This window comes from Lissotriton helveticus, chromosome 9 (genome assembly GCF_964261635.1).
Source record: "Lissotriton helveticus chromosome 9, aLisHel1.1, whole genome shotgun sequence".
Taxonomy (NCBI): Eukaryota; Metazoa; Chordata; class Amphibia; order Caudata; family Salamandridae; genus Lissotriton; species Lissotriton helveticus.
The window spans coordinates 917,971,598-917,996,597 of NC_136070.1; the positions used below are offsets into that span (position 1 = coordinate 917,971,598).

At 42.6% G+C, this 25,000-nt stretch overlaps 1 protein-coding gene across 3 annotated transcripts in view; it reads right to left on the minus strand.

Moving 5' to 3' along the window:
- LOC144783056 (uncharacterized) overlaps positions 1 to 25,000 on the minus strand; it is a 690,025-nt gene that overhangs the window by 400,357 nt on the left and 264,668 nt on the right. The gene's annotated exons all lie outside the window — the stretch shown is intronic.

The following is a 25,000-nucleotide window of genomic DNA, read 5'->3' on the forward strand; positions in this document are numbered from 1 at the left end:
AATGCTCAATAGACAGTTATTACCTAACAAAGCAAGCTCGCAGCCACTCCAGTGAACCTCAGATTCTACATTACATTACAGCCATATTAAGAATATATTCACCTGTGCTCTCCTGTTAATTCATACAAAACTAGAGGTATCTTAGATGTTACACGGCCTTCACGGGACTACAAAGTCCTATTATGTTTTATTTGATTTTGTTTTATTTACCCAGATGAAAAGCCATCTCCTCCCCAGCGTTCAAGCCCCTAGGAAACTTCGTAGACAGGTCTATAATGAACCTAGATTCAAGTCTACGGAGTCGTCTGAGGCGATCTCCGCCCCTCACATTGGGTGGTACAGTGTCAAATATCATATTCAGTGTTATATATATATATATATATATATATCACAGCTCAAGTTTCTTTCAAGTCCAAAGAAAGAAATTACGGCACTCACAGGGAAAGTGTTCAGTAAGTTTTTACTCGCTCAGCAGACAAACGCGTTTCGGTATTTCCTTCGTCAGTGTCTACCATTGACACGGAAGGAAGCGTGTTTAAAAGGTTTACGTCACATTTGTGCATATACATAGAAAGAGGACTGACGTTATACCTCCGTGAAAAACGCTATTAACATAGTAAATTACTTTTTGCATCAACATTTCAGTATTCACAATCATTAAGGCATGTAAATTACATTTCAAATTTAGAAGCACTTTGTATTTTGTGATTTACCCACATTTTAGCATACTAGTGTAAAGTATATTTGCCTTAGTTGTGTAGTGTGAGTTATTAAGCCGTGGATCGGCATTGTTCACGGGGTATACTAAATCTCATTTTTACAGAGCTTATGCTTTACCCAGGTGGGAGGACAATTCTTCATTTCTGTTTAATCCCCGCGGGGCCTTAGTCTGGAGATCGATTATGTAGCGGGATTCTAATCTTCTTAATTTCCGCAGCCTGTCTCCACCCCTTGGGTCTGCTGGTATATGGTCTAGTGCAAAGAATTGTAAGAGTTCCCTATTGCTATTATGTTTCAAGGCAAAGTGTTTAGCTACGGGGTAGTTGAAATCTTTATTCATAATAGCACGTTGGTGCTCCAATACCCTCAGCTTGACATTTTTCACTGTGCTGCCTATGTACTTTAATCCACATGGGCACAGTAAGCAGTAAATAACATATGTGGTATTGCAGGTGAGGAACTTGGATATTTTCTTGCTGTATCCTGACCCTGGAATTTCGAAAGTTGTTCTTTTTTTACTCTTTTCGCAGGCTTTGCACTTGCCGCACGGGAAAAAGCCCGGCATATCCTTGATTCTGCCTGTCACTATAGTTTTTTCGGGTAAGTGACTGTGTACAATTTTATCCCTGATGGATCTTCCTTTCCTGAAGGTTATCAGGGGAAAAGTTGGGACCTCTTTTCCAATGACCTGATCCGTTTTCAGGATATGCCAACTCCTTTTCAGGATGGTTCTCAAATGATCGGAATCTTCTGAGAAGGTAGTTATAAACCTAAATTTTCCATCATTTTCTGATTTCCTAGTTTGTTCTTTTAGGAGTTGGTTTCGGGGGATTCGTTCCACTCTTTTCAGAGTCTTTTCTAGAAGGATATTATCATATCCTCTAGCTTGGAATCTAATGATGCTTTCTTTCGCAGCTCGTGCAAAGTCGGTTTCTTTGGAGCAATTTCTCTTGATCCTAAGAAGTTCTCCGTAAGGGATACTTCTAACTAGGGTCGGGGGATGGCTGCTTCCGGCATGTAGAACCGAATTGCCAGCTGTTGTTTTTCTGAACAGTTCAGTCTCAATTCTCTCACCATTCAAATTGACTCTTAGGTCCAAATAGTTCACAGTGGTTGTATTAATGTCTGCAGTGAAATTTAAATTCAAGTTGTTACAGTTTAAAAATGCTACAAACTCTTCTGCTGAAGTAACAGATCCCTCCCATACAAGGAAAAGGTCGTCGATATACCTATACCAGACTTTCAAATTTTCTGCCCATTTTTGGAACTCAGGGCTTTGGGTCACCTGCTCCTCCCACCAGCCCACGAATAAATTCGCGTAGCTGGGGGCGAAGCAGGTTCCCATCGCCGTAACTCACACTACACAACTAAGGCAAATATACTTTACACTAGTATGCTAAAATGTGGGTAAATCACAAAATACAAAGTGCTTCTAAATTTGAAATGTAATTTACATGCCTTAATGATTGTGAATACTGAAATGTTGATGCAAAAAGTAATTTACTATGTTAATAGCGTTTTTCACGGAGGTATAACGTCAGTCCTCTTTCTATGTATATGCACAAATGTGACGTAAACCTTTTAAACACGCTTCCTTCCGTGTCAATGGTAGACACTGACGAAGGAAATACCGAAACGCGTTTGTCTGCTGAGCGAGTAAAAACTTACTGAACACTTTCCCTGTGAGTGCCGTAATTTCTTTCTTTGGACTTGAAAGAAACTTGAGCTGTGATTTACACGTGGGGCGCCGCCACGAGAGGCACCCGCCTGCGAGTGACCCGGATTTTGGTGCAACGGAGCGAGAATACGATTACGGGGCACCGCGCTCACACTATTTGGACCTAAGAGTCAATTTGAATGGTGAGAGAATTGAGACTGAACTGTTCAGAAAAACAACAGCTGGCAATTCGGTTCTACATGCCGGAAGCAGCCATCCCCCGACCCTAGTTAGAAGTATCCCTTACGGAGAACTTCTTAGGATCAAGAGAAATTGCTCCAAAGAAACCGACTTTGCACGAGCTGCGAAAGAAAGCATCATTAGATTCCAAGCTAGAGGATATGATAATATCCTTCTAGAAAAGACTCTGAAAAGAGTGGAACGAATCCCCCGAAACCAACTCCTAAAAGAACAAACTAGGAAATCAGAAAATGATGGAAAATTTAGGTTTATAACTACCTTCTCAGAAGATTCCGATCATTTGAGAACCATCCTGAAAAGGAGTTGGCATATCCTGAAAACGGATCAGGTCATTGGAAAAGAGGTCCCAACTTTTCCCCTGATAACCTTCAGGAAAGGAAGATCCATCAGGGATAAAATTGTACACAGTCACTTACCCGAAAAAACTATAGTGACAGGCAGAATCAAGGATATGCCGGGCTTTTTCCCGTGCGGCAAGTGCAAAGCCTGCGAAAAGAGTAAAAAAAGAACAACTTTCGAAATTCCAGGGTCAGGATACAGCAAGAAAATATCCAAGTTCCTCACCTGCAATACCACATATGTTATTTACTGCTTACTGTGCCCATGTGGATTAAAGTACATAGGCAGCACAGTGAAAAATGTCAAGCTGAGGGTATTGGAGCACCAACGTGCTATTATGAATAAAGATTTCAACTACCCCGTAGCTAAACACTTTGCCTTGAAACATAATAGCAATAGGGAACTCTTACAATTCTTTGCACTAGACCATATACCAGCAGACCCAAGGGGTGGAGACAGGCTGCGGAAATTAAGAAGATTAGAATCCCGCTACATAATCGATCTCCAGACTAAGGCCCCGCGGGGATTAAACAGAAATGAAGAATTGTCCTCCCACCTGGGTAAAGCATAAGCTCTGTAAAAATGAGATTTAGTATACCCCGTGAACAATGCCGATCCACGGCTTAATAACTCACACTACACAACTAAGGCAAATATACTTTACACTAGTATGCTAAAATGTGGGTAAATCACAAAATACAAAGTGCTTCTAAATTTGAAATGTAATTTACATGCCTTAATGATTGTGAATACTGAAATGTTGATGCAAAAAGTAATTTACTATGTTAATAGCGTTTTTCACGGAGGTATAACGTCAGTCCTCTTTCTATGTATATGCACAAATGTGACGTAAACCTTTTAAACACGCTTCCTTCCGTGTCAATGGTAGACACTGACGAAGGAAATACCGAAACGCGTTTGTCTGCTGAGCGAGTAAAAACTTACTGAACACTTTCCCTGTGAGTGCCGTAATTTCTTTCTTTGGACTTGAAAGAAACTTGAGCTGTGATTTACACGTGGGGCGCCGCCACGAGAGGCACCCGCCTGCGAGTGACCCGGATTTTGGTGCAACGGAGCGAGAATATATATATATATATATATATATATATATATATTCACTGAAAAAAACATAGGTTTCACACCAGTTATAGTTAGCTGGAAATTTTACTCGCATAAAACCATTGAAATTCCCACGTTATAGTTAGTTGGACTCACTATAACTTGCACGTGCAATGCACTGCTGATGACGTCACATATTACATCACTCATGACATGGTCAGTGACATCACTCATGACATCACTGATGACACCATCCAGTGAATGTGTGTCTTTAAAAAAAATATATGCGTTATAAATGTATATGTAAAAGTTGATGGAAGAATAAATGTTTAAATAAGTGTTTACATGGATGTTTTAAAAAAAAATGATTGGTTAACTGGTTTATTAAGTGTATCTTAGTGAATACATATATTAGAGAGTAATGTTTAAATATTTAAATATATGTATTAGTGTTTCACTTTGTGTATAAGTGGCTGCATGGGTTGGGGAGTGGCTACATGTGTATGTATATGGGTTATTAGATGTTTTTCTTAGTATCAGTATGAGTGTTTGTATGGTTTGGTGGGGGTATTACTTAGCACATAGATGCATGAATGACTGACTCTCTTTGTATGTGTTTTGAAGACAGTATATGTGCAGGACTGTATGGGTGGATGACTGTGTATATGTGTGTGTTAGTGAGTGAATGACTGTCTCACTAGTGTCTTTATCAGTAACTACATATGTTTTAATCTAATATATGTGAATATTGATGTATATAAGTGAGTATATGTGAGAGTGAGGGATTGTAAGAGTTCCTGTTTAAATAAGTATGTGTTTCTATAAGTGATTGTTTAAGAGAGTAAGTATGTGTAAGTTTCCTTAGAAGTAAGGTGGTAGTGTGTGTATAGCTGTATATGCAAATAAATGGATGTTCAATAGTTTATTTGCATGTGTGAGTATGTGTGAGAGTATCTTTTGGATGATTGTCGGTGTGTAACAGGATGTATAGGTGTATCACTACATATGATGAGTGAGTATATGTATGAGTGACTATATACAGCTGTTGGTGAATGAGTGGATGTGTATATAGATGGAATTATTGAATTGGTTGTTGAAACTGGTATGGGTATCTCCATTTTTTTGAAAATTTTATTTTCTATTATTGAATATGTGTTTCAAGGGTTACATTACAGTGAAAGGAGGTCTGTCACTCTGTCACAAAGATGGTGTCATCAGTGATGTCATGAGTGATGTCACTGACCATGTCATGAGTGATGTAATATGTGACGTCATCAGCAGTGCATTGCACGCGCAAGTTATAGTGAGTCCAACTAACTATAACGTGGGAATTTCAATGGTTTTATGCGAGTAAAATTTCCAGCTAACTATAACTGGTGTGAAACGTATGGTTTTTTCAGTGAATTTAATAGGTTTTTTAAATGCTAATTCCTAACTATAACTGGTGTGAAACCTATGTTTTTTTCAGTGAATTTCATAGGTTTTTTAATAGCTAATTTCTATAGCTATGAAATATAATATTTTTTATAATTAATCCTATATTGTATATTTATGTAATACTAATTTTTTTATGTATATTTTTCCCTTTTTTTTTTTTGGCCTTGGTGCGGTTCTTGGTAGTTCTTTTTATAACTACCTCTAATTTATAAAAAAATGCTAAATTTTTTGAAAACTGTCATTCTTTTTTCTCCAGGGTACGCTCCCCGGTGCGCGTACCGGGCGATCCCCCCGCGAAAATCGAAAAAAAAAATATTTTTTTGCCCCGCGGGGCCCTTTTATGGCCCCCACATCAAACCTAGGGGGTCAGGGGGGGTTTACCCTACCCCCCTTTTAGTCATTTCCCCCTTTGTTTTTGCCACCTCTTGTGTCTCGATCCTACCGAGACACAAGATGGCGGCCGCTCCGGACTGTTTGGAATGTTGACAGACACCCGAGAGCCAATCAGCTTTCCGCTCGCGAACTCGCGTTACGCGCCCCGGTGCGCGTACCGGTGAACGCCCCGTTAGCGCCATTGCCGCGAACGAAAACATCATCGTGACGTATCGCGTAGTCGCGTGATGCATCTTATGACGCATGGCGTAAGCGCACCCGGAAGCGCCCGAGCGCATACGATCGCGCAACGTAAAGGCCGCCGGGCGCCGCCGGGCGCGCTCCGGGGCGCGCACCGGGGCGCGTAGCGTAAGCGCGTCGGGTCATGTGACCTGAAAATAACACTTTTCATTGGTTCAGAACAGTTTTGGTTTCCAAATGATGAAAGCCCGGATCATGTGACTTGAAAATAACACTTTTCATTGGTTCAGAAGAGTTTTGGTTTCCAAATGATGAAAGCCCGGATCATGTGACTTGAAAATAACACTTTTCATTGGTTCAGAACAGTTTTGTTTTCCAAATCATGAAAGCCCCACTTTTTTTCCTCATTCTCACTTTGTTCTCTGAGTGAGGAAGACCTACTTTTTTCTTAGAGATATGGCTACAGTACTATCAGCAGCTGGAGCATCTGCCCCCCACCACCACCACCACCACCACCACCACAAGGACCACCAGAACATCACATTGGTGGTCAAGAAGAAGAGGAGGAAGAGGAGGAAGAGGAGGAAGAGAGAAGGCAGTTCCTGCCAGAAGACAATCCCCCATACAAACCTAGGGAGCACTTTATATGGGAGTTTTATAAAATCCCACGGGGTTCCAAAAAAGTAAACGCTGCAAAGGTGACCTGTCTCATCTGTGGCGCTGTATTATCCAGGGGGAACCCTGCCAAAAAATATTCATTTGGCAATAACACAATGATTCGCCACAATAACTATTCTGCAGCAGAGGTGAGAGTACTGTGCAGAAACCTTCCCCAATCTTCTTCCCGAACCTCAACAACCAAAGAACCCACTCCATCTGGTCCAGAGGCAAGGGAGATGGTGCCAAACATACAAACCAAGTTTGGTGGGTACAAAATCGTTTGCATTGTTTGTGGAAAAACAATTACCTATGGTGAGCAAAGTATTAATCTCATCAACCTTGCTGGTGACAACCACCAGTGCCGAAAGAAGCCTTAATTTTTTCCTGGTTTTTTTTGCTCCAGTTGAGCCGTTTACAATTCCCTGTTTTTTGTTTGTCCCCATAAAAAATACAAAAGAAATATAAAATTCTTCATAAAAGGCAAAAAAAGTAAAAAAATGTTCAAAAAAACAATAAAAAAATATAAAAGAATAAAAAAACAGTTCTTTTTAGAACTACCTCTAATTTATAAAAAAAGCTAAATTTTTTGAAAACTCATTCTTTTTTCTCCAGGGTACGCTCCCCGGTGCGCGTACCGGGCGCTCCCCCCGCGAAAATAAAAAAAAAAAAAAAATTGTTTTGCCCCGCGGGGCCCTTTTATGGCCCCCACATCAAACCTAGGTGGGCAGGGGGGGTTTACCCTACCCCCTTTTAGTCATTTCCCCCTTTGTTTTTGCCACCTCTTGTGTCTCGATCACACCGAGACAAGATGGCGGCCGCTCCGGACTGTTTGGAATGTTGACAGACACCCGAGAGCCAATCAGCTTTCCGCTCGCGAACTCGCGTTACGCGCTGGTACGCGCCCCGGTGCGCGTACCGGGGCGCGCTTATAGATATATATTTTTTTTACCTAAATTACTCAAAATCCACTGGAGCACATATCTTGAGACATAGCAAAGGCACATCGGGCTACCAGTCCCTACAATTTTGCCAAGTTTGGTGGAAATTCATTCAGCCGTTCGGGCTAAAAGTGAGTCCAACCGCCCTATGGAAATTAACATGGGGAAAACATGTTTTGGGACCCCCCCAAATATCTCGGTCCCCGCTTGACGAATCCCCCCAAACTTTCAGGGAAGGGGCAGAGCGGAGCGGGCCATCTTCTTTGAGAAATTCGCGAACATTCGTCCACCGGCGCCAAAGTTATTCCCAATAGAATGTTGCGGATTTCCTATGGAAAACAATCCTAACTATAACTACCTACTGGCGACCGCCAGTAGGTAATGTACACATATATATATATATATATATATTCGAACACAGTTTCACTCCAGTAGGGCTGAAAAGCAGGCTAGCACACAGGTCTCCGGTTTATAGATATTTATTGCGACCCCCTCACCCTTAACAGACGTGTTTCGCTTGGAAAAAAAAAAAATATATATATATATATATATATATATATATATATATATATATATATATATATATATATATATATATATATATTTGTCTTTCTTCTATCCGCCACCTCCTAAAAATACACGGGAAGATGATTGGTCCCTGGTACAGCGCCACGCATGGAGGAGCTACCCCACTAACTATCAAGATCCTTTTGCGTGCTGGAATGGCTTTTCTACCTCGAATAGGTTTGGTGGCCTTGAGGAGGTAGATTGACTTGCAAGACAACCTACCATTGATGTAGTGGCAAAGTCCTCCTTGCCCCAGGCCCGAGGGCCAATTGATAGTCACTTTGCATTGACTGATCATAGTCTTACCACCTACCCAGTTCTGGAAGAAATTCTTCACGCTTCATCTATAGAGGAGGGATTGCCCTCTTCAACTTCCCCAGAATCCTATGTTGCAGTGCACTTGCTGGTCTCACCCCCTATGACCCCCTTGTTACCCACTCAGAATCCTTTCTCAGATGAGAACTTAACTGGTGTTATAAGGGCTCCCAACCAACAGCAGACTAAGCTTCCGCAAAGGCTAAACATAGCGGCTGTAGGACCGGCTACCCTTGCACGCATCCCGGACGGTGTTGTTAATTCGCCAAGGCTGCCCACCCCAGGTGACCCTCTGATAAAAATTTTAAGTTGGAATGTGGCAGGCCTTGCCCGTAATTTCGACATCCCTGAGTGGAATGTTTTTTTGGACTCCTATAACATCTGCCTTTTGCAAGAAATCTGGTGCCTTGAACCCAGGCACAAAGTGGGATTTACAACCTACTTTGTTCCAGCTTCCCAACCTTTGGGTTGCAAAGGTCGCCCGTCCGGCGGCCTTCTAATATGGGTTAGCATCGCACTTGGTCTAAGCGTAAGCCAAAAGTTCATTCATTCCCCAGACCTCCAGAGGATATCTATACGCTGTCAAGGGGGAAGGAAGCTAGAGGTTTTTAATCTCTATCTAAGGGGGGCTAGGGGTGGGGCATCATCGCTACCTGCCACAGGATTAAATGGCGAATTAAGTGCCTGTAGCATTGACTCCTATGTGCTCCTTGCAGGTGATTTTAACTGTTGTTTTGAGCCACTCGCGAGGGAGGACATTCTTGACTCATGGGATGAGGATACAAGGAGAGGCATCCCTATTCTGACCCTTGATCCAATTCGAAAATGGACCCAGAGTGCGATAGATATTAACGCACTCTGCATGGAATACGATCTGAGACCAACCAATGGTCGATCTAAATCCGACCCTATGGGTGTCCACACTTATAACAGAATGGGATACACCTCCAGAATAGACTACACCATGTTGAACTACAACCTGTGGCCATTCCTGCAAGACATGGAAGTCATAGCATCCTGTGATAGTGACCACAATCCCCTATCCCTAACCCTCATCCCGCCTTGGCATGTCAGGAAGCCAGCTAAGTCTGCCCACTTGTGGAAAACATCCCACGAAGTTGTTCCCTCCAACTGTGGCAGGCGCTTGAAATGGGCTAAAGCAGCAATGGATAAGGAAAGGATGGCACAAGCAGGGTCCATAATGTCAGCGGTGGGTCTAAGCCTTGACGAACCGGGAACTAACATTTCAGCTGTTATAATGTTGTTTACAGAAACTACTGCTGCTATTAGTGATTTGTTTTTTATTCCCCATACCAGCGTGAGGCTCCCAGTGAAAGGTCCTTCTAAGTCAAGAGACAAGTGGTATTCTACTGAATGTCGGGCTGCCAAGGGGGAACTCATTTCTGCTGTGAAGACCAAGGACACAGCCAACATTCGATCTGCGAGGCAATTATACAAGAAATCTGTGGCAAAGGCCAAGGAGGCACACGACTATACCTTTTGGAGGGAGCTATCGGAGGCGAGCTCTATGAAAGACTCCAAGGGGTTTTGGGATTTATTGAGAGCTAGGAACAAGCCCATCGATTTACAACTTACCTGTAACATTCCTGGTGACGTTTGGTTTGTTCACTTTTCCAAGCTTTACTCTGTCCCATTGGGTGAACCCCAATCAAGCAAGGGTCCCTTGATCAGTCCCCCTGCCACAGCCACTACCACAACTAATGACTGTCCCTTTAGTATTAAGGAAGTTGAATGGGCGATTAAGTGCATTGTCACCAATAAGGCTGCAGGCCCAGATGGAATCCCGGGGGATTGTTGAAGTTATACCCACTACTGTGGAGTAGATTAATCGCTTCACTTTTGAATGCAGCTGTCCTGGGAGCCCCTCTCCCTGACTCCTGGCGGGGCGCAGAGGTCGTCCCTGTTTTTAAGAAAGGCTGTCGGGACGACCCAGCTAATTATCGACCAATTAGCCTGCTTGATTCAACCCAAAAAGTTGCGGGCAAAGTGGTATTGGGTAGGATCTTGCAGTGGGTGGAGGAAAATCAGGTTCTGTCAGATTTCCAGGCGGGTTTTAGATCAGGGACAGGCACAATTGAGCAGACATTCCGCTTTTTAATGTTATATTGGAAAGTGGTGGTACTGGGAGGAGGCAGCTTGTATTTAGTCTTTATAGACCTGCGAACTGCTTTCGACCTGGTCCCGCGGGCCCAATTGTGGAAAGTCCTAGACGGGTTGGGCATACCCCCTTATCTATTGGCCCTGCTTATTAAGTTCCACGAAAGCAACTTTGCCCAGATCAGATGGGGTCTCCAGGGGGAAAAAACATCTTGTATCCCTGTAGATAGGGGCGTCCGCCAGGGTTGTGTGCTGGCCCCCACCCTGTTCTCGCTTTATGTGAACGGAGTGGTGGAGCATCTTCTTCAGGAACCATCTGATGCACCTTCCCTGGCTGGTAGGAAGATACCAACGCTCCTATTTGCTGATGACACCCTTCTGATCTCAAAATCTCCATCGGGCATCCAAAAGTTGCTTTCTAGATTCAAGGGCTTCTGCGACAACAGGGGCCTTTCTATAAATATAAGCAAGACCAAATTCCTTGTCATTAACCCCCCTAGGAAATCTGTCTTCCCCCCTGCTCTGGACTCTGTTCCACTGGAAAGAGTCAAAGAGTTTGACTACCTGGGTATACGACTCTGCGACACCATGAGTTGGAAGGCACACCATCAAAAGGTGTTTCTGACCCATAAGAGGGTTGCAGGGGCTCTGCTCAAAGAACAACGTGCCTCATCTCTTAAACCTATTGGGGCTCTTCTGGATATCTACAGGGCAAGGGTGGTGAGTGCAGCTTTGTATGGTGCGGAACTGTGGGGTGTACAGAGAGTTGACTGTCTAACCCGCCTCGAAAATAACTTCCATAAGGATCTTATGAAGTTACCCCACAGTACCCCTACACTCCCCCTCCTGCTTGATGCAGGCACATACCCTATAGGTGAGCAAGCTAGGCTTCGTCCCCTCTTATTGTGGGCAAGGATATGGAATGTTCCAGAATTGTGCAGTTACGCCGACGCCCTACGAGAACTCCTATCCTCTCCGAGCTGGCATAAAGTAATTTGGCTCAAGGAGGTTAAGCGGCTCCTTTATGAATTGGGTCTAGGCGATGCTTGGGTTAACAAAACAGCTCCTCCTAAGCAATCGTTGAAGAAGGTTTATTGGCTGTGGGTGGCTAACGTGAGAAGGTGTAACCCAAACCTTTGTAAATCTGCTGCTCAGTTTCTCTTAATAAAGGAGTTCCCACTTAGAGAATCTTACCTGGACCTGATCCACAACCCTGGAGACAGATCATTGTATTTCAGATTCAGGGTGGGAGTCCTCCCTGTGGGGCTGTTTACCTCCACCTGGAAACCACCATTGCAAACCATACCATACTGCCCCTTCTGTGTCTTAAAGGTAGAGTCTATTGCCCACTTGCTGTTCGAGTGTCATGCGTATGCGGCCCCCAGGTCGAGATGGCTCAAGCCACTATGTAGGAGCTTGGGTACCAGATCACACTTGGAAGCCCTACGCATTCTATGTTCTGATGCCCGACCCTTTTTTGCCTGTTGTATGGCAAAATTCTTGGGTTGGGTCTGGCGAATAAGGTCTGCAAAGAAGCTATTAATTCAGTAGAGTCCTTCTTACTTGCATGAGTTTTATGATCTGGCTAATAACTTATCCTTGCAAAGCTATGCCGATCTGTAGGTTTTCTATTTTTGTATTGCTAAATTGATTCTGAAGCTCCTTTTTTAAACTTAAATGTCAAATGTTTTTATCAAATTGTTATACTGTAATGCAATGCTTTTATGATATGTTTTTATATCGAAATAAAGCAATACAACAATATATATATATATATATATATATATATATATATACACACACATATAGATATAGGCTTTTTCGAGTAGGAGCTTCACTGTATTTTCCACTCGACACCGTGTGCATGAAACCCCGGCATGGAGCACCGCCAGAGTGATTGAGGAGGCTGGACTAACAGCTAAGGCCAATCAGGGTGTGACATCGCGCTTTTAAACCAGCCTCCAGGTGTAACAGCGATCACTTTATGGAACGAGGCACTGAAGAAAGCCGACAGGCTGAAACGCGTCTGCCGAGCGTTTCCATCACCCTGTAACCCGAGCGCCTTAATTTTGGGAATAAAGAGCTGCTGTCAAAACTCTGAGCATGTGTCGGACCCCCCTTTTGTTCTTTTGAGGAAAGGGGTTTTGGTGTGCATAGATATATATACATATACATATTATATCGAAGTTAAACGCATCCCGCGAGGGTTGAGAATCTTCACAATGCCCACACACCCTGATACTAAAGAAGAACTTCTAAATGACTGGGTGGAGAATAATACAGAATGCTCCATGAACATGATGCGTATCCTGATAAAACACGCAAGAATAGACATCACAGACATTACGCAAAAAATAAAGGACATGGAAGATATCCTAATCCAAGAAAAAAATCAGGAGGAACTGGGCAAATTACGAAAAGAAATGGAGATAAGAGTGGAAAAATATGAACAAGAGATTCAGGAACGTAAAGAACGCAAGTTCAAACGTGATGAACATGACTATCTTCATAGAAGGATACTAACCTTTGCGAGACGCTATGATACCTTGAAAAAGAACTATCTCTTGCGCATCAGTAAGACCGCGACAAGCACTAGAGAATCAGATGTCAGTGAGAATGAACTCACAGGAGAAACAGTCAAAAGGCTGAATTTTTTAGAGGAAATAAGACTGATGAATCTGGACAAGTCCATGGGGCGGGGGGGCGGCCGAGGAAGAGCAACGGGCCAAGGTCGAGGGAATGTAACACCAACTCCCTCAGAAACACAAGGAATACCAGAAGGTCACAACGAAAGAAGGCAATACCCCCTACGGAACAGAAAGGAGCGAAATTAAATTAATTGTGAATCTTTCAAAGTACCAGCTATCGGAGGAAGAAGAGATGGTACTTAAAAAAGGGCTGTCATTTTGTCCAGAAGCACATTTCGACTACACTCAAGTTAGCATTGACATGTACAGATACATTCGAAAACTGAAACTAGCTAAAATTCATGCAACTAAAACTCAGTCTATCACACAAGCTGAGGCTACTCCAAATGTGGAAAATTAAGCAAAAATGTCAATAGATCAAATGCCAGATCTGAAAAACATGTTCGACATAATGTATGGAATAGAGGACGATGCAATGACAGAATCAGAAATGGATTTATTTTCTGATGCAATAATAGAAGAACTTGAAAGACTGGCAAAAACACGGAATGTCAACCAAAGAGAATTTAACAACTAAAGAATGGGTTGCAGTCAAGAGACTTATGGAAAACGAAAAAATAACGATAAAACCCGCCGACAAGGGGGGGAATATCGTAATTATGGATACGAGTGATTACATCAGAGAAGCGCTAAGGCAACTTAATGACAAAAAACTATTGCAGATTGAGAAACAATCCTATGGAAAAAATGATCAAGGAACTAAAAGAAAATATACAAGGGTGGTATGCAGATAAACTGATCAATGACTAGGAACGTACATTTTTAACAGACTTTCCAGTCACACCTTGTATATATTTTCTCCCGAAAATTCACAAGACTATGATAGATCCACCTGGGAGACCCATAGTCTTGCAGTTCCTTATATGAAAATCTTTCTAAATATGTGGACACATTTCTGGCGCCGATTGCTCAGAGTCTAAGCTCATATCTAAAAGATACAGGAGACTTTCTAAGGATACTCACTGGGATAACATGGGACCCAGATTTTCTCCTAGTAACAATTGATGTTGTATCACTATACACATCCATCAGACATGACATCGGGATGACAGCATGCCAATACTTTTTTAAGCAGCGGAGTATAAATCAACTTAACCACATAAAAATGCTCCTCAATATGATCAACATCTGTCTTACAAACAATGTTTTCTTATTCAATACAGAACTCTTCAAACAGTGTGGGACAGCAATGGGAATTTCGTTTTCCCCTAATTATGCCATCACCACCATGGGATGGTGGGAACGAACCATTGCTTGGGACACCGAGAACCAACTGGAGATGGAAAAAGTTATACTTTGGGTACGTTATATCGACGACCTATTCCTAATCTGGAATGGAACAGATAAGGAGTTTCAAAGATTTTTTGCCAAACTAAATCAAAATCAAGTGGGTCTACAGTTCACCTGCACTACCAGCAAGAAAGAGATTGACTTTGTGGATACTAAGATCTACATAGATAATGGCAAAATTGAATCGACACTGTTCAGAAAGAAAACTGCAACGAACATTATCCTGCATGGGACGAGCTTTCACCCTAGACAACTAGTGAATAGTATCCCATACGGGGAATTCATTCGAATGAAGAGGAACTGTTCTAAAACAGCAGATGCTGAAGACAAAATTGAAGAATGTAAAGGCAGGTTCAAAGCATGAGGATATAAGGATCGAACTCTTGAAAAATGTAAGAAAAGAGTAGACCTTAAAACCAGAGCAGAAATCCTGATAGAAAAACCCAAGGACGTTGCGGAAAGAAATCCTCCACGATTCATAACTACCTATAGTAAGGAAAGTGGAAGCATTGTCAATAAGATGAGAAAATATTGGCATCTAATTGCAGGAGATCCTGACATTGGATAATTAATAGGTGACAAACCAACTGTAACCTACAGAAAAAACATTTCCCTAAAAGACATGTTGGTAAAAAGTCATTTTCAAGCCAAACAGAAAACAGACTGGCTTACAAATCAACGGAAAAGTTTCAAAGCATGTTGATCGTGTAAAGCCTGTAAAATAGGTAAAAATATGGTCAACATCCAAGAACCAAATGGCAAAATGATGGCAATTGAAGAAACTATAACCTGCACATCGAAGTTTGTCATCTACATGATTGAATGTAAGTGCGGAATGAAATATATTGGAAGCACGACATGCATGTTAAAAAAACGCATCCTGGAACACATCCGCGCAGTCAAGAACTCAAATATGACATATGCAACAGCGAAACACATTCTCACATGTCAAAAGGGAGATTGGAGAGCGATGTGCTTCTACGGAATCAAAATGATATCTGAAGATAATCAAGGAGGTGATCGTGTCCGCAAACTACGTCAAGCAGAGTCGAGACGACTCATAAAATTCCGGACAAAACAACCGGGGGGTATCAATAACAATGAGGAACTTTATGTTCACCTTGAATAACTGTGAAAAACTTTATTCTTGAACTCAATATATTAAGAAAATGGGTACTATACCATTACAAAGTTACTACTGTTGCAATTAACAAGCACAATAATGGGTACTAACCCAGAAAAAAATTCAAAGGTTAAGATTGCACAAAATGTATTTACAACAGCGCCACTGTCTTTCTGTTTTTTTGTGTAAAGTGTTTTGAAAAATGTGTATCAAACTACATATCCCAGAATACCACTTAAAGGTAGATATGGGTATAAAAGTGGAAATGAAGGAAGGACTTGCTGACCGTGAACAAAGCCGTGGTGGCTGAAACGCGTTGGTGGGGGAGAGCTTATCAATGAAATAAGCAAAACAACCTTTGGTGTGCCGCATGATAGATATATATATAGATCTATAGAGAGATCGATCTATATATAGATAGAGAGATAGATCTATAGAGAGATAGATCTATAGAGAGATAGATCTATAGAGAGATAGATCTATAGAGAGAGAGAGAGAGAGAGAAAGAGAAAGAGAAAGAGAGAGAGAGAGAGAGAGAGAGAGAGAGAGAGAGAGAGAGAGAGAGAGAGAGAGAGAGAGAGAGAGAGAGAGAGAGAGAGAGAGAGAGAGAGAGAGAGAGAGAGAGAGAGAGAGAGAGAGAGAGAGAGAAAGAGAGAGAAAGAGAGAGAGAGAGAAAGAGAGAGAAAGAGAGAGAAAGAGAAAGAGAAAGAGAGAGAGAGAGAGAGAAATATATATATATATATATATATATATATATATATATAGTTAGGACCTAGTTTCCATAGGAAATCACCAACATTCTATTGGGAATAACTTTGGCGCCAGTTAATGAATCTACGTGAATTTCTCAAAGAAGATGGCCCGTTACGCTCCGCTCCTTCCCTGAAAGTTTGAGGGGGGTTCGTCAAGTGGGGGCTGAGATAAAAGGGGGGTCCCAAAACGTGTTTTCCCCATGCAAATTTCCATACGACCTTTAGACACGGCTACAGCCCGAACGGCTGAACGGAATTATTTGAAATTTGGCAAAGTTGAAGAGACCGGTTCGCAGATTACGCTTTTCTTTAATTGGTGTAAATCCGTCCAGTATTTGCTGTGAAATTTGCATTCAAATTCAATTATATATCTATCGGCGCGCATACGTGCGCGCACTGTCCCCGCCTGCCTGCCTGAAATCGGGCCGCCGCGCTGCCCGCGGCGACCCGGAAGTGCTGGGGCCGGCCGGCCAATCCCAGCGTGGCCGGCCGGAAAGGCCCGCCCCCGCCGCGAGGGGGAAGAAGGATGATGGCGGCTGACTCTGCAGGGCTCCCGTGATGGGAGGGAGCCCTGCCACCTGGAACAGAAGCGTTGTCTGCGGCTGGGGCTCCCGTGTGCTGAGGGAGCCCCGAGGAGAGAAGGAAGCCACCGGCACCAGGACGAAGAGGAGGCGGGACGGACAGGTGCAGGGCTCCTCTGTGCCGAGGGAGCCCCGGAGACCAAGAGGGAGGCTGGAGCAGTGGCGGAGGGGGCGCGGGGCACATTGTCGGTGAAGCGAGGAGCCCGCCCGCAGAGCAGCCGGTGAGTAACGCAGGCTGGGGAGGGCTCCGATAAGCTCAAGACACATGATAGTAGCCCCGCTTTCATTTCTGCGTGAAATGTGTTTCCTGCGGGGGGAGGGGTCTGTACTCTTTACTGCAGGTAAGCTCTGCGCTGTTCTCACTGGGCTTTGTGACACCCAGAAAGGTTTGTTGAAATGGAGCGGAGGCAGCCGGGGGCTTTCTATAGCCGTGGCAGGCTGCCGCCAGCACTCGCAGCCCACTGGTATCTGCTGCAGCTATTTATATAATTAATTCTGAGCCACCACACGGACTCCTATCCACGCGCTGTCCAAGTGCACTGCAGACGCAGGAATGCAGGTTTGTCTTTGTGTTGTGCTAGGGTGTTGGCAATAGCATTAGAATAGCACACAACAGCTATTGTAGTGTCTCTGTGTGCTGCTGCCTGTGTCTGTGCGCATGTGTATATGTCTGTGTGAGCGCTTATATGTATGTGTGTCTGTATGTGCTGATGTGTATGTGTGCATATGTTTGTGTACCAATCCCTTTGTATAACTGGGAGATTCTTCTCCCAATAGCCCGAGTTGTGCTTCCACTATCGCAAATGGAAATGTGTAAGACACAGCAGTGGGTCCCAGCATGCCCAGCCCTCTTCCTCCCAGGATGTCTAGTCTCCATGAAGTGCCTCGAGTCTCACAATGCTCCTTGACTCGCCTCTCCCCATCTTCCAACACATGACTGTGTGTGCTGTGAGTTAGCGTCCAGATGGGTGCACACAGGGCTACTTAGAATAGCTGCCTCACACGTCATCTAGCTGTGCGTGGTTCTGTTATTGTAGAACCTGGGCTGGCAGTGCACTGCACTTTGGCATGCTGGCTAGGCCTCAGTCTTCTTGTGAAGTGCCATCCCAGTCCCCTGTGCATATAATGAGGAACCTCAGTCAGAGACAGGGCTGAGGCAGGCTAAACGTAAAATCTGTTGAAGAACTGGTTTACAGCATATTTTCACTCTTTGTGTGTGTGTGCTTTGAAAGTAGTGCAAAAACACCGCTATGACTGTGAGGAATGTGTGACGGTGCAACAATGTTACCTACGCTCTGACCCTTGATAAGAAATAAAGTAAAGAGGCAGGGCAGAGATGTGTTACAGGTAAGTGACCATTTCCGTTGGTTGGATGGTCTTGGTTTTGGGGTTATTTTACAAGCAGATCAGTTTGAGGATTGGGCACATTTTTTATTTGTTTCTAATGTTTTTTACACACTTGATCTTCAAAATGCTGTTTATGGAACCCCTTTTCTCAACAATTTGAAGTAGTGTAAAATCGACCATTTGAATCAATTTTTTTCAAAATGTTCTCACGGGGTAGAACCCCCCACACTCATCTGTTTCACTTCTGGCTCACTCATTTCGCATGCTCATTATACTCAGGTACAAAATGTATGCCTTACCTCTTTCAAAATCCACCAGCCACCAATGTATGTTGCACTGCCAGAGATATAGTGCTCCGTGAGGTTTGAATCTTGCACCAAAAAAAACTATGGGTGCATCCGCAAAATAAATGTGTGGAGTGCCTCCTCTGTACCGGTGAGTGCGGGAAAGTACTGTGTGGCCCAGCTGGTCTAGCGGAGTTTCCAGGCACGCTGCAAAGTGAGTGCCCTAGGGCTGGGCTGGTCCAAAAATTGGATCCTTAGGGCTGCTCAGGTGGTCCCACAAGGATATTAACATATTTAAACGTTATCCGCTAATAGAATTAGCATTTTAAAAACCTTGCAAATTCAATGAAAAAACCATAGGTTTCAGGCCTTATATAGTTAGGAATTAGCATTTAAAAAACCTTTGAAATTCACTGAAAAAACCATAGGTTTTAGGCCTTATATAGTTAGGAATTAGCATTTAAAAAACCTTTGAAATTCACTGAAAAAACCATAGGTTTTAGGCCTTATATAGTTAGGAATTAGCATTTAAAAAAACCTTTGAAATTCACTGAAAAAAACCATAGGTTTTAGGCCTTATATAGTTAGGAATTAGCATTTTAAAAACCATTGAAATTCCTCCTATATAGTTAGTTGGACTAACTATATTTGGCGCACCCGCAATCCACTGCTGATGATGTCACATATTACATCATTCATGACATGGTCAGTGACATCACGGATGACATCACTGATGACATCTCAAATGACATCACTGATGACATCACTGATGACATCTCATTTGACATCACTGATGACATCATCCAGTGACTGTGTTTTTCTGTAAAGTTTAAATATGTTTTACATATTGAAGAACGAGTGGATGTATAAGTGTCTGGATGAAGGATTTAGTAGGTGCGTGACTGACTGTATGAGTGAGTGATTAAATGTGTCTTACTGAATGCATAGGTTAGTGACTAAACTGTGTGAATGTGTGCATCAGTATGTCTGTTGTTGTGTAAGCTGCTGCATGCGTTGATTAGTAGCTATATGAGTGGCTATATGGGTTATTGATTGGTTGCCCAAGTATTTGTATGGGAGACTGAGTGTGTGGCTGGCTGGGAGGTGTGTGACTCTGTGCAGATCAATTTGTACTTGTATTAGTGATTGTATAAGAGAGTAAGTATGTGTTAGTATATGTTTGAATAAGTAAGGTGTTGTGTGTATAACTGTATAGATGAGGAAATGGAAGTGTGATTGATTCTTTCATGCCTGACTAGGTGTGTGAGTAACTCCAAGGATGAGTGGCAGTGTGCGAGTGTCTGCATAGGTGTATGAGTGCATATGATAGTGTTGCATTGATGAGGGACTGTATGTATGAGTGATTGTATGGGTGAATGAGTGGAAGCACAACGTCCCCTTTGCAAAACGACGCCTGCTGTTACTTGGCCTCCCTACTACAGGATATAAACAATGCTTTTAATTTAGAAATCGGGACATTCCAACCTACGAAGGTTTTGAAATAATTATATGCACTTCCATGGACAACAAATCCCATAATGCCTTATAATGAACAGCGCAACCAAGCGAAGCCCACTCAGGGTGATGTAACCAATAAAAAGGCATTTTCAAAGGAAGTGAAATCTGGGATGCCTTTTTTCTGAAGCCCATGAAGAAGAGGCGTTTAGCCTCGAAACGCGTCGGCATGAAGTTATACTATGGCACAAGTGAGATGCAGGCTGCAATGAGGTTTGAAAATTGCCGGATGGCCAGGGGAGTTGTTGAGTGCGCTCTCGAAGCTGGGCAGTTTGTGAAAAAAATATATATATATATGTATATATTACAGTGCAAATCTTCTCACCAACACCAAACTAATTCCGTACCAAGGTAATTTGTGGCATTTCATGTAACAAAGTAGCCATGTGTGTAATTTAGTGCAGCTTTATATCCTTAAAAGTCTATTGTTTGAACATACACTTTTAACAATAGGTAGTTCATGCCTACTGGCTTGTCATAACATTCCATAATAAACACATCAAACCTATGAAATATAGCATAACTTTTCCCAATGAACTGATGACACCTTTAATATTGGCTTTACAGTTTAGCAAACACTGGCCCATTCAAGTGCATATAAACTGCAACCATCAGGCATACAGTTATAAAATCACAAATATATCGAAAAATTCTGCTTGCAAAATATACAACCACTCTCAAAACCGCATGGGAATCATCACAGTGAAAACTCCCAGTGTGTGACAGAGTGGTTTGCCAAGGCAAAAATCCTTGTCCATTAGTGCAATCCGAGATTACACGTAAAAAAATACCAGTCTATATCCTGTAATTCCATGCTATAACAACCAACTAATAAAGGCTTACTGACTAACATATGCTTTCCAATTTAATAAGCTAGACCAACCACTTTTGTTATAATGTTTCATAATAAACAGACCAGACCTATGACATTCGCATAACGTTTCTGTTGCAAATAAATGCTACGTAGTCCATATACTTTCTTGATGCTCCTTTATTCAGGTAAGATGGTAAGTCAAGTAGTAGAAGGAGAAACCCCACCAGGAGTGGCCTCCTGCCACTCAGCCCACATTCAACTGCCAGACATCTACAGAGAACATTCTAACAGGTTCTTGCATCACACATTCTATGCTGGGCAGCAGGGACAAGTATAACACATCTCCCTTCTTTAATTTGACGAACGAGAGATATGAATAGAAATTGCGGAGAGTAAGTGAGATCACAAGTCACATCACGCAATTTCAACATAAATGTAAAATCAGATAAGATTAGCAATTTTAACATCTTCACAAACCAATCACGCAAACTAATAAATTACATTCTCACCACCTTCTCTCTTTCTTAAATAAACATTACTCACACAACGAAATAACCAACACACTATCACGCCCACGCATCACATACTCAACCCAGAAACCAAAAAAAACGACTGGCCAGGTCAGTAAGAGGCAAAAAGGTCCCAACTCACGGCGTAACAGTACAACACTTAGATAAGAGACAACCTTCACATCACTAATGTCAAATATAAAGTCTAGTAAGCAACCAAAAATGGAGCTCCAAGCTCCCACATATTCCACGTAGAGGTGAAAACAACCAGAAGTGGAACTCCAAGCACACCATGAATTAACTGTCTTTACTCCCACCACAGGACAAAATACACCAATAATATGACCTCCCCAAGGATGAGTACTCCGCGTGATATAGACAAGTCCAAACCTTACACTCGAACTAAACCTTAAACCCCACACACAAAATGACATTACAATGACCAGCAATATAATGTTATCAACAGTCTCGTGGTCAACCTTAAACCCCACACACAAAATGACATTACAATGACCAGCAATATAATGTTATCAACAGTCTCGTGGTCCGATGAGCGGTCTCTCACCCGAGGTTTTCTTCTATTTTAAAGAAAAACTGCTCTCCAAATGTCATCTGTCTCACCCCGTTTAACTCCGGTGAGCGATGTCTCACCCGAGGTCCTTTCCAAACTTAGTCATTTAAATGAGTAGCAAGGTTGTGCCACTCAAAGCGTCAGCTCAGCAAGTTGTCCGTTAAATCTGCGGCACAGGAAGTTCGCTGTCTTAAAACAAACATCCTCCATTGGTTGGGACATCCTCACCAAATAAACTTATGTTGTTTTGAAAGTTACCGGCAGAGCGCAATTTCCTTTTTCCCGATGTTCCGATCATCTTCATATGTCTGTCTGTCAGTAGCTAAGCACTCCTTGAATGATAGACGATACATATGTAAAGATGATATGCTCAAAATGGTGGCACGCATTACACGCCGGCACCGTGTGGCTCTCGGCACGCCAGTGTTGTCAAGCGTGTATGAGCAGCAATGCACACTGAGGATGATACGTCATAGAGGCTGTCTAGCTGTAGCTCGTGAACCGGTGAGTGCATGTCCACTTTGAATTTCAAATATTAAGACATCCGTTTGAATTTGCCACTCACCGTTAAACCTATGTTAAAATATGTAGGCTCACCCCCAGGTGTCACAACATGAGAGTATTAAATGCAATGTTTCTCCGTAGTGCCAATCTGCCGCATATACACAAACTTGTTTGATCGCACTGTGCATTACCCCTCACTCTCTCCTTATACAGTGTAGCATCGCATCTAAAACAGCAATCCACTTTTCACAGTTGATAAAATCTGTCCAAAAAAAACTTCTCTTGAGTGCGGGTCGTAAACCTTCAAGTGCTCAACACTAAACAGATGCCAATTTCATTCACCTGCGCTTCAAATACACGAGCACACGATCAATCAGCTGGCAATTCTATTTCTTAGAAGCTCTCTTGTTTCTCTAAGCAAGGCGTTTTTTTATTTTTTTTATTTGTCTTAAAACTCTATTTTAAGGTCGTAATCTCACGCTTCCAGTACTTTAACAATGTCTATGATGTTGAGCTTGATCTGGCACTCTTGATTCTTAGGGCGACTGATTTCTTGGTCACTCGTGGGGTCTCCTAGTGCCAGTTGGCTAAACACACGCAAACGTAGAAAGTCTTTTACCTTTTTTTAAATCTTCCGTTTCTGTTTTGTACTCTTGGATTATCTTTTCATAAATTCAACATTCTTTTCTCCTTGTAGGTTCTTCAGTTTTGTAAAGTTTAGATTGCTGCACACTGTTGGTTCTTCTTTCTGTCGCCAAAAATTTTGTAAATAAATGCTACGTAGTCCATATGCTTTCTTGATGCTCCTTTATTCAGGTAAGATGGTAAGTCAAGTAGTAGAATAAGAAACCCCACCAGGAGTGGCCTCCTGCCACTCAGCCCACATTCAACTGCCAGACATCTACAGAGAACATTCTAACAGATTCTTGCATCACACATTCTTTGCTGGGCAGCAGGGACAAGTATAACAGTTTCCAGTGCACCAAACAGGCATATAGTTTGTCACCATAACCAATGCAGGCCTACAGTTTGACTGTAAACCTTTCCACAAGGAAACCATCAGACACAGTAAAAAAAACTATAAAGGTACACAAAATTACTGCTGCCTAAGCAACATACTATCTCTCCTAAGAGGACCTAACAAGGATTCTTACAGCAGAAACTTCTTACATCCATGGTTTGTCACACTGGGTGATTACAGTAATATTTGAGATTCTAAAAAACAAAATACCTATTTGTTGGCTTTAATAGAGATTAATAAAAATCCATACTTAAATGTCGTTAGACTAACATATTTTCACATTAACTATGCCCAGCCTAGTGCCTTTACTGTAACCAATTAGGCCTATAGTCATAATCACGGCTGGACACCATTTCTAGTGCCGTCCTGCTCTATTGAGTAAACTTTGCCACAAGCCAAAAAGTACAATGCAAAAAGTCATTTTGGTGGAAGTAGACACGTTCGTCCCACTCAAATCCTATACTCAGGGAAACCAACATGTGGTTGGGGCCTCAGCCCCACACTGTTGGACTCTGAAAGCTATTTTTTATTGATCTAATAAGGTGAGGCAACAGTTGCACTGTCAAGTCGCGCATCCGTGGTCTTCTTCCCACCTTCCATAGGTGAACAGAGCAATTGTTCAACTCAAGTGAAATTGCAGGTGAATTGTCCACACAAAGGTCCAAAAGATCCAAGCGAGAAAAGCGGTTGACATAAGAGATATCAGGCACTGTGATATCAGACACTGTGGCAGCATCAGACTCCCTGTGCAATCCCCGCTCTGCCCTCATAGTATGACAGTAGCACTGGGATTGGCCTGAGCAGGCTGCTTTGACCCTCCACTCAGGACTGGGAGTCTGTGCTGCTTTCTCCAACCCAGCTGTTCAATAGAGCCAAGTTGAAGAAACCTAAGTGCGCATGTGTGTTTGGCCAGCCTGAGACGGCCGGCCAAACATACAGGTGCACTTAGAAGTGCCCGTAGCACTCCTCCTTCCCCCACCTCTTCCATGCCCCGGCCCCATCCCTCCCTACACACACTGGTTCAGCCAGCAGGTGAAAAATAAAACAATAATAGAACATAGTTTATTTTTCACCTTCTGGCTCTGATCAGTGGGGCGACACCTTTGCCATTGCAGAAGAGCCGCCCCTGGAAACAAGGTCATCTTTATGGCAATCTAGTTGAGTAATATGTAGCGGTCTACAAGTGTCCTTAATTTAGCACCGGCTGGGACTCCAGTAGACAACACGCCTCTACCGAAACATGTATGGAATTGTTCACAAATCATAGCCTTCATTCACTTCAACAGTGCTGCACATTTCGTATTCTCCTCTAATTCAAGACGGAAGTGGTTGTATAA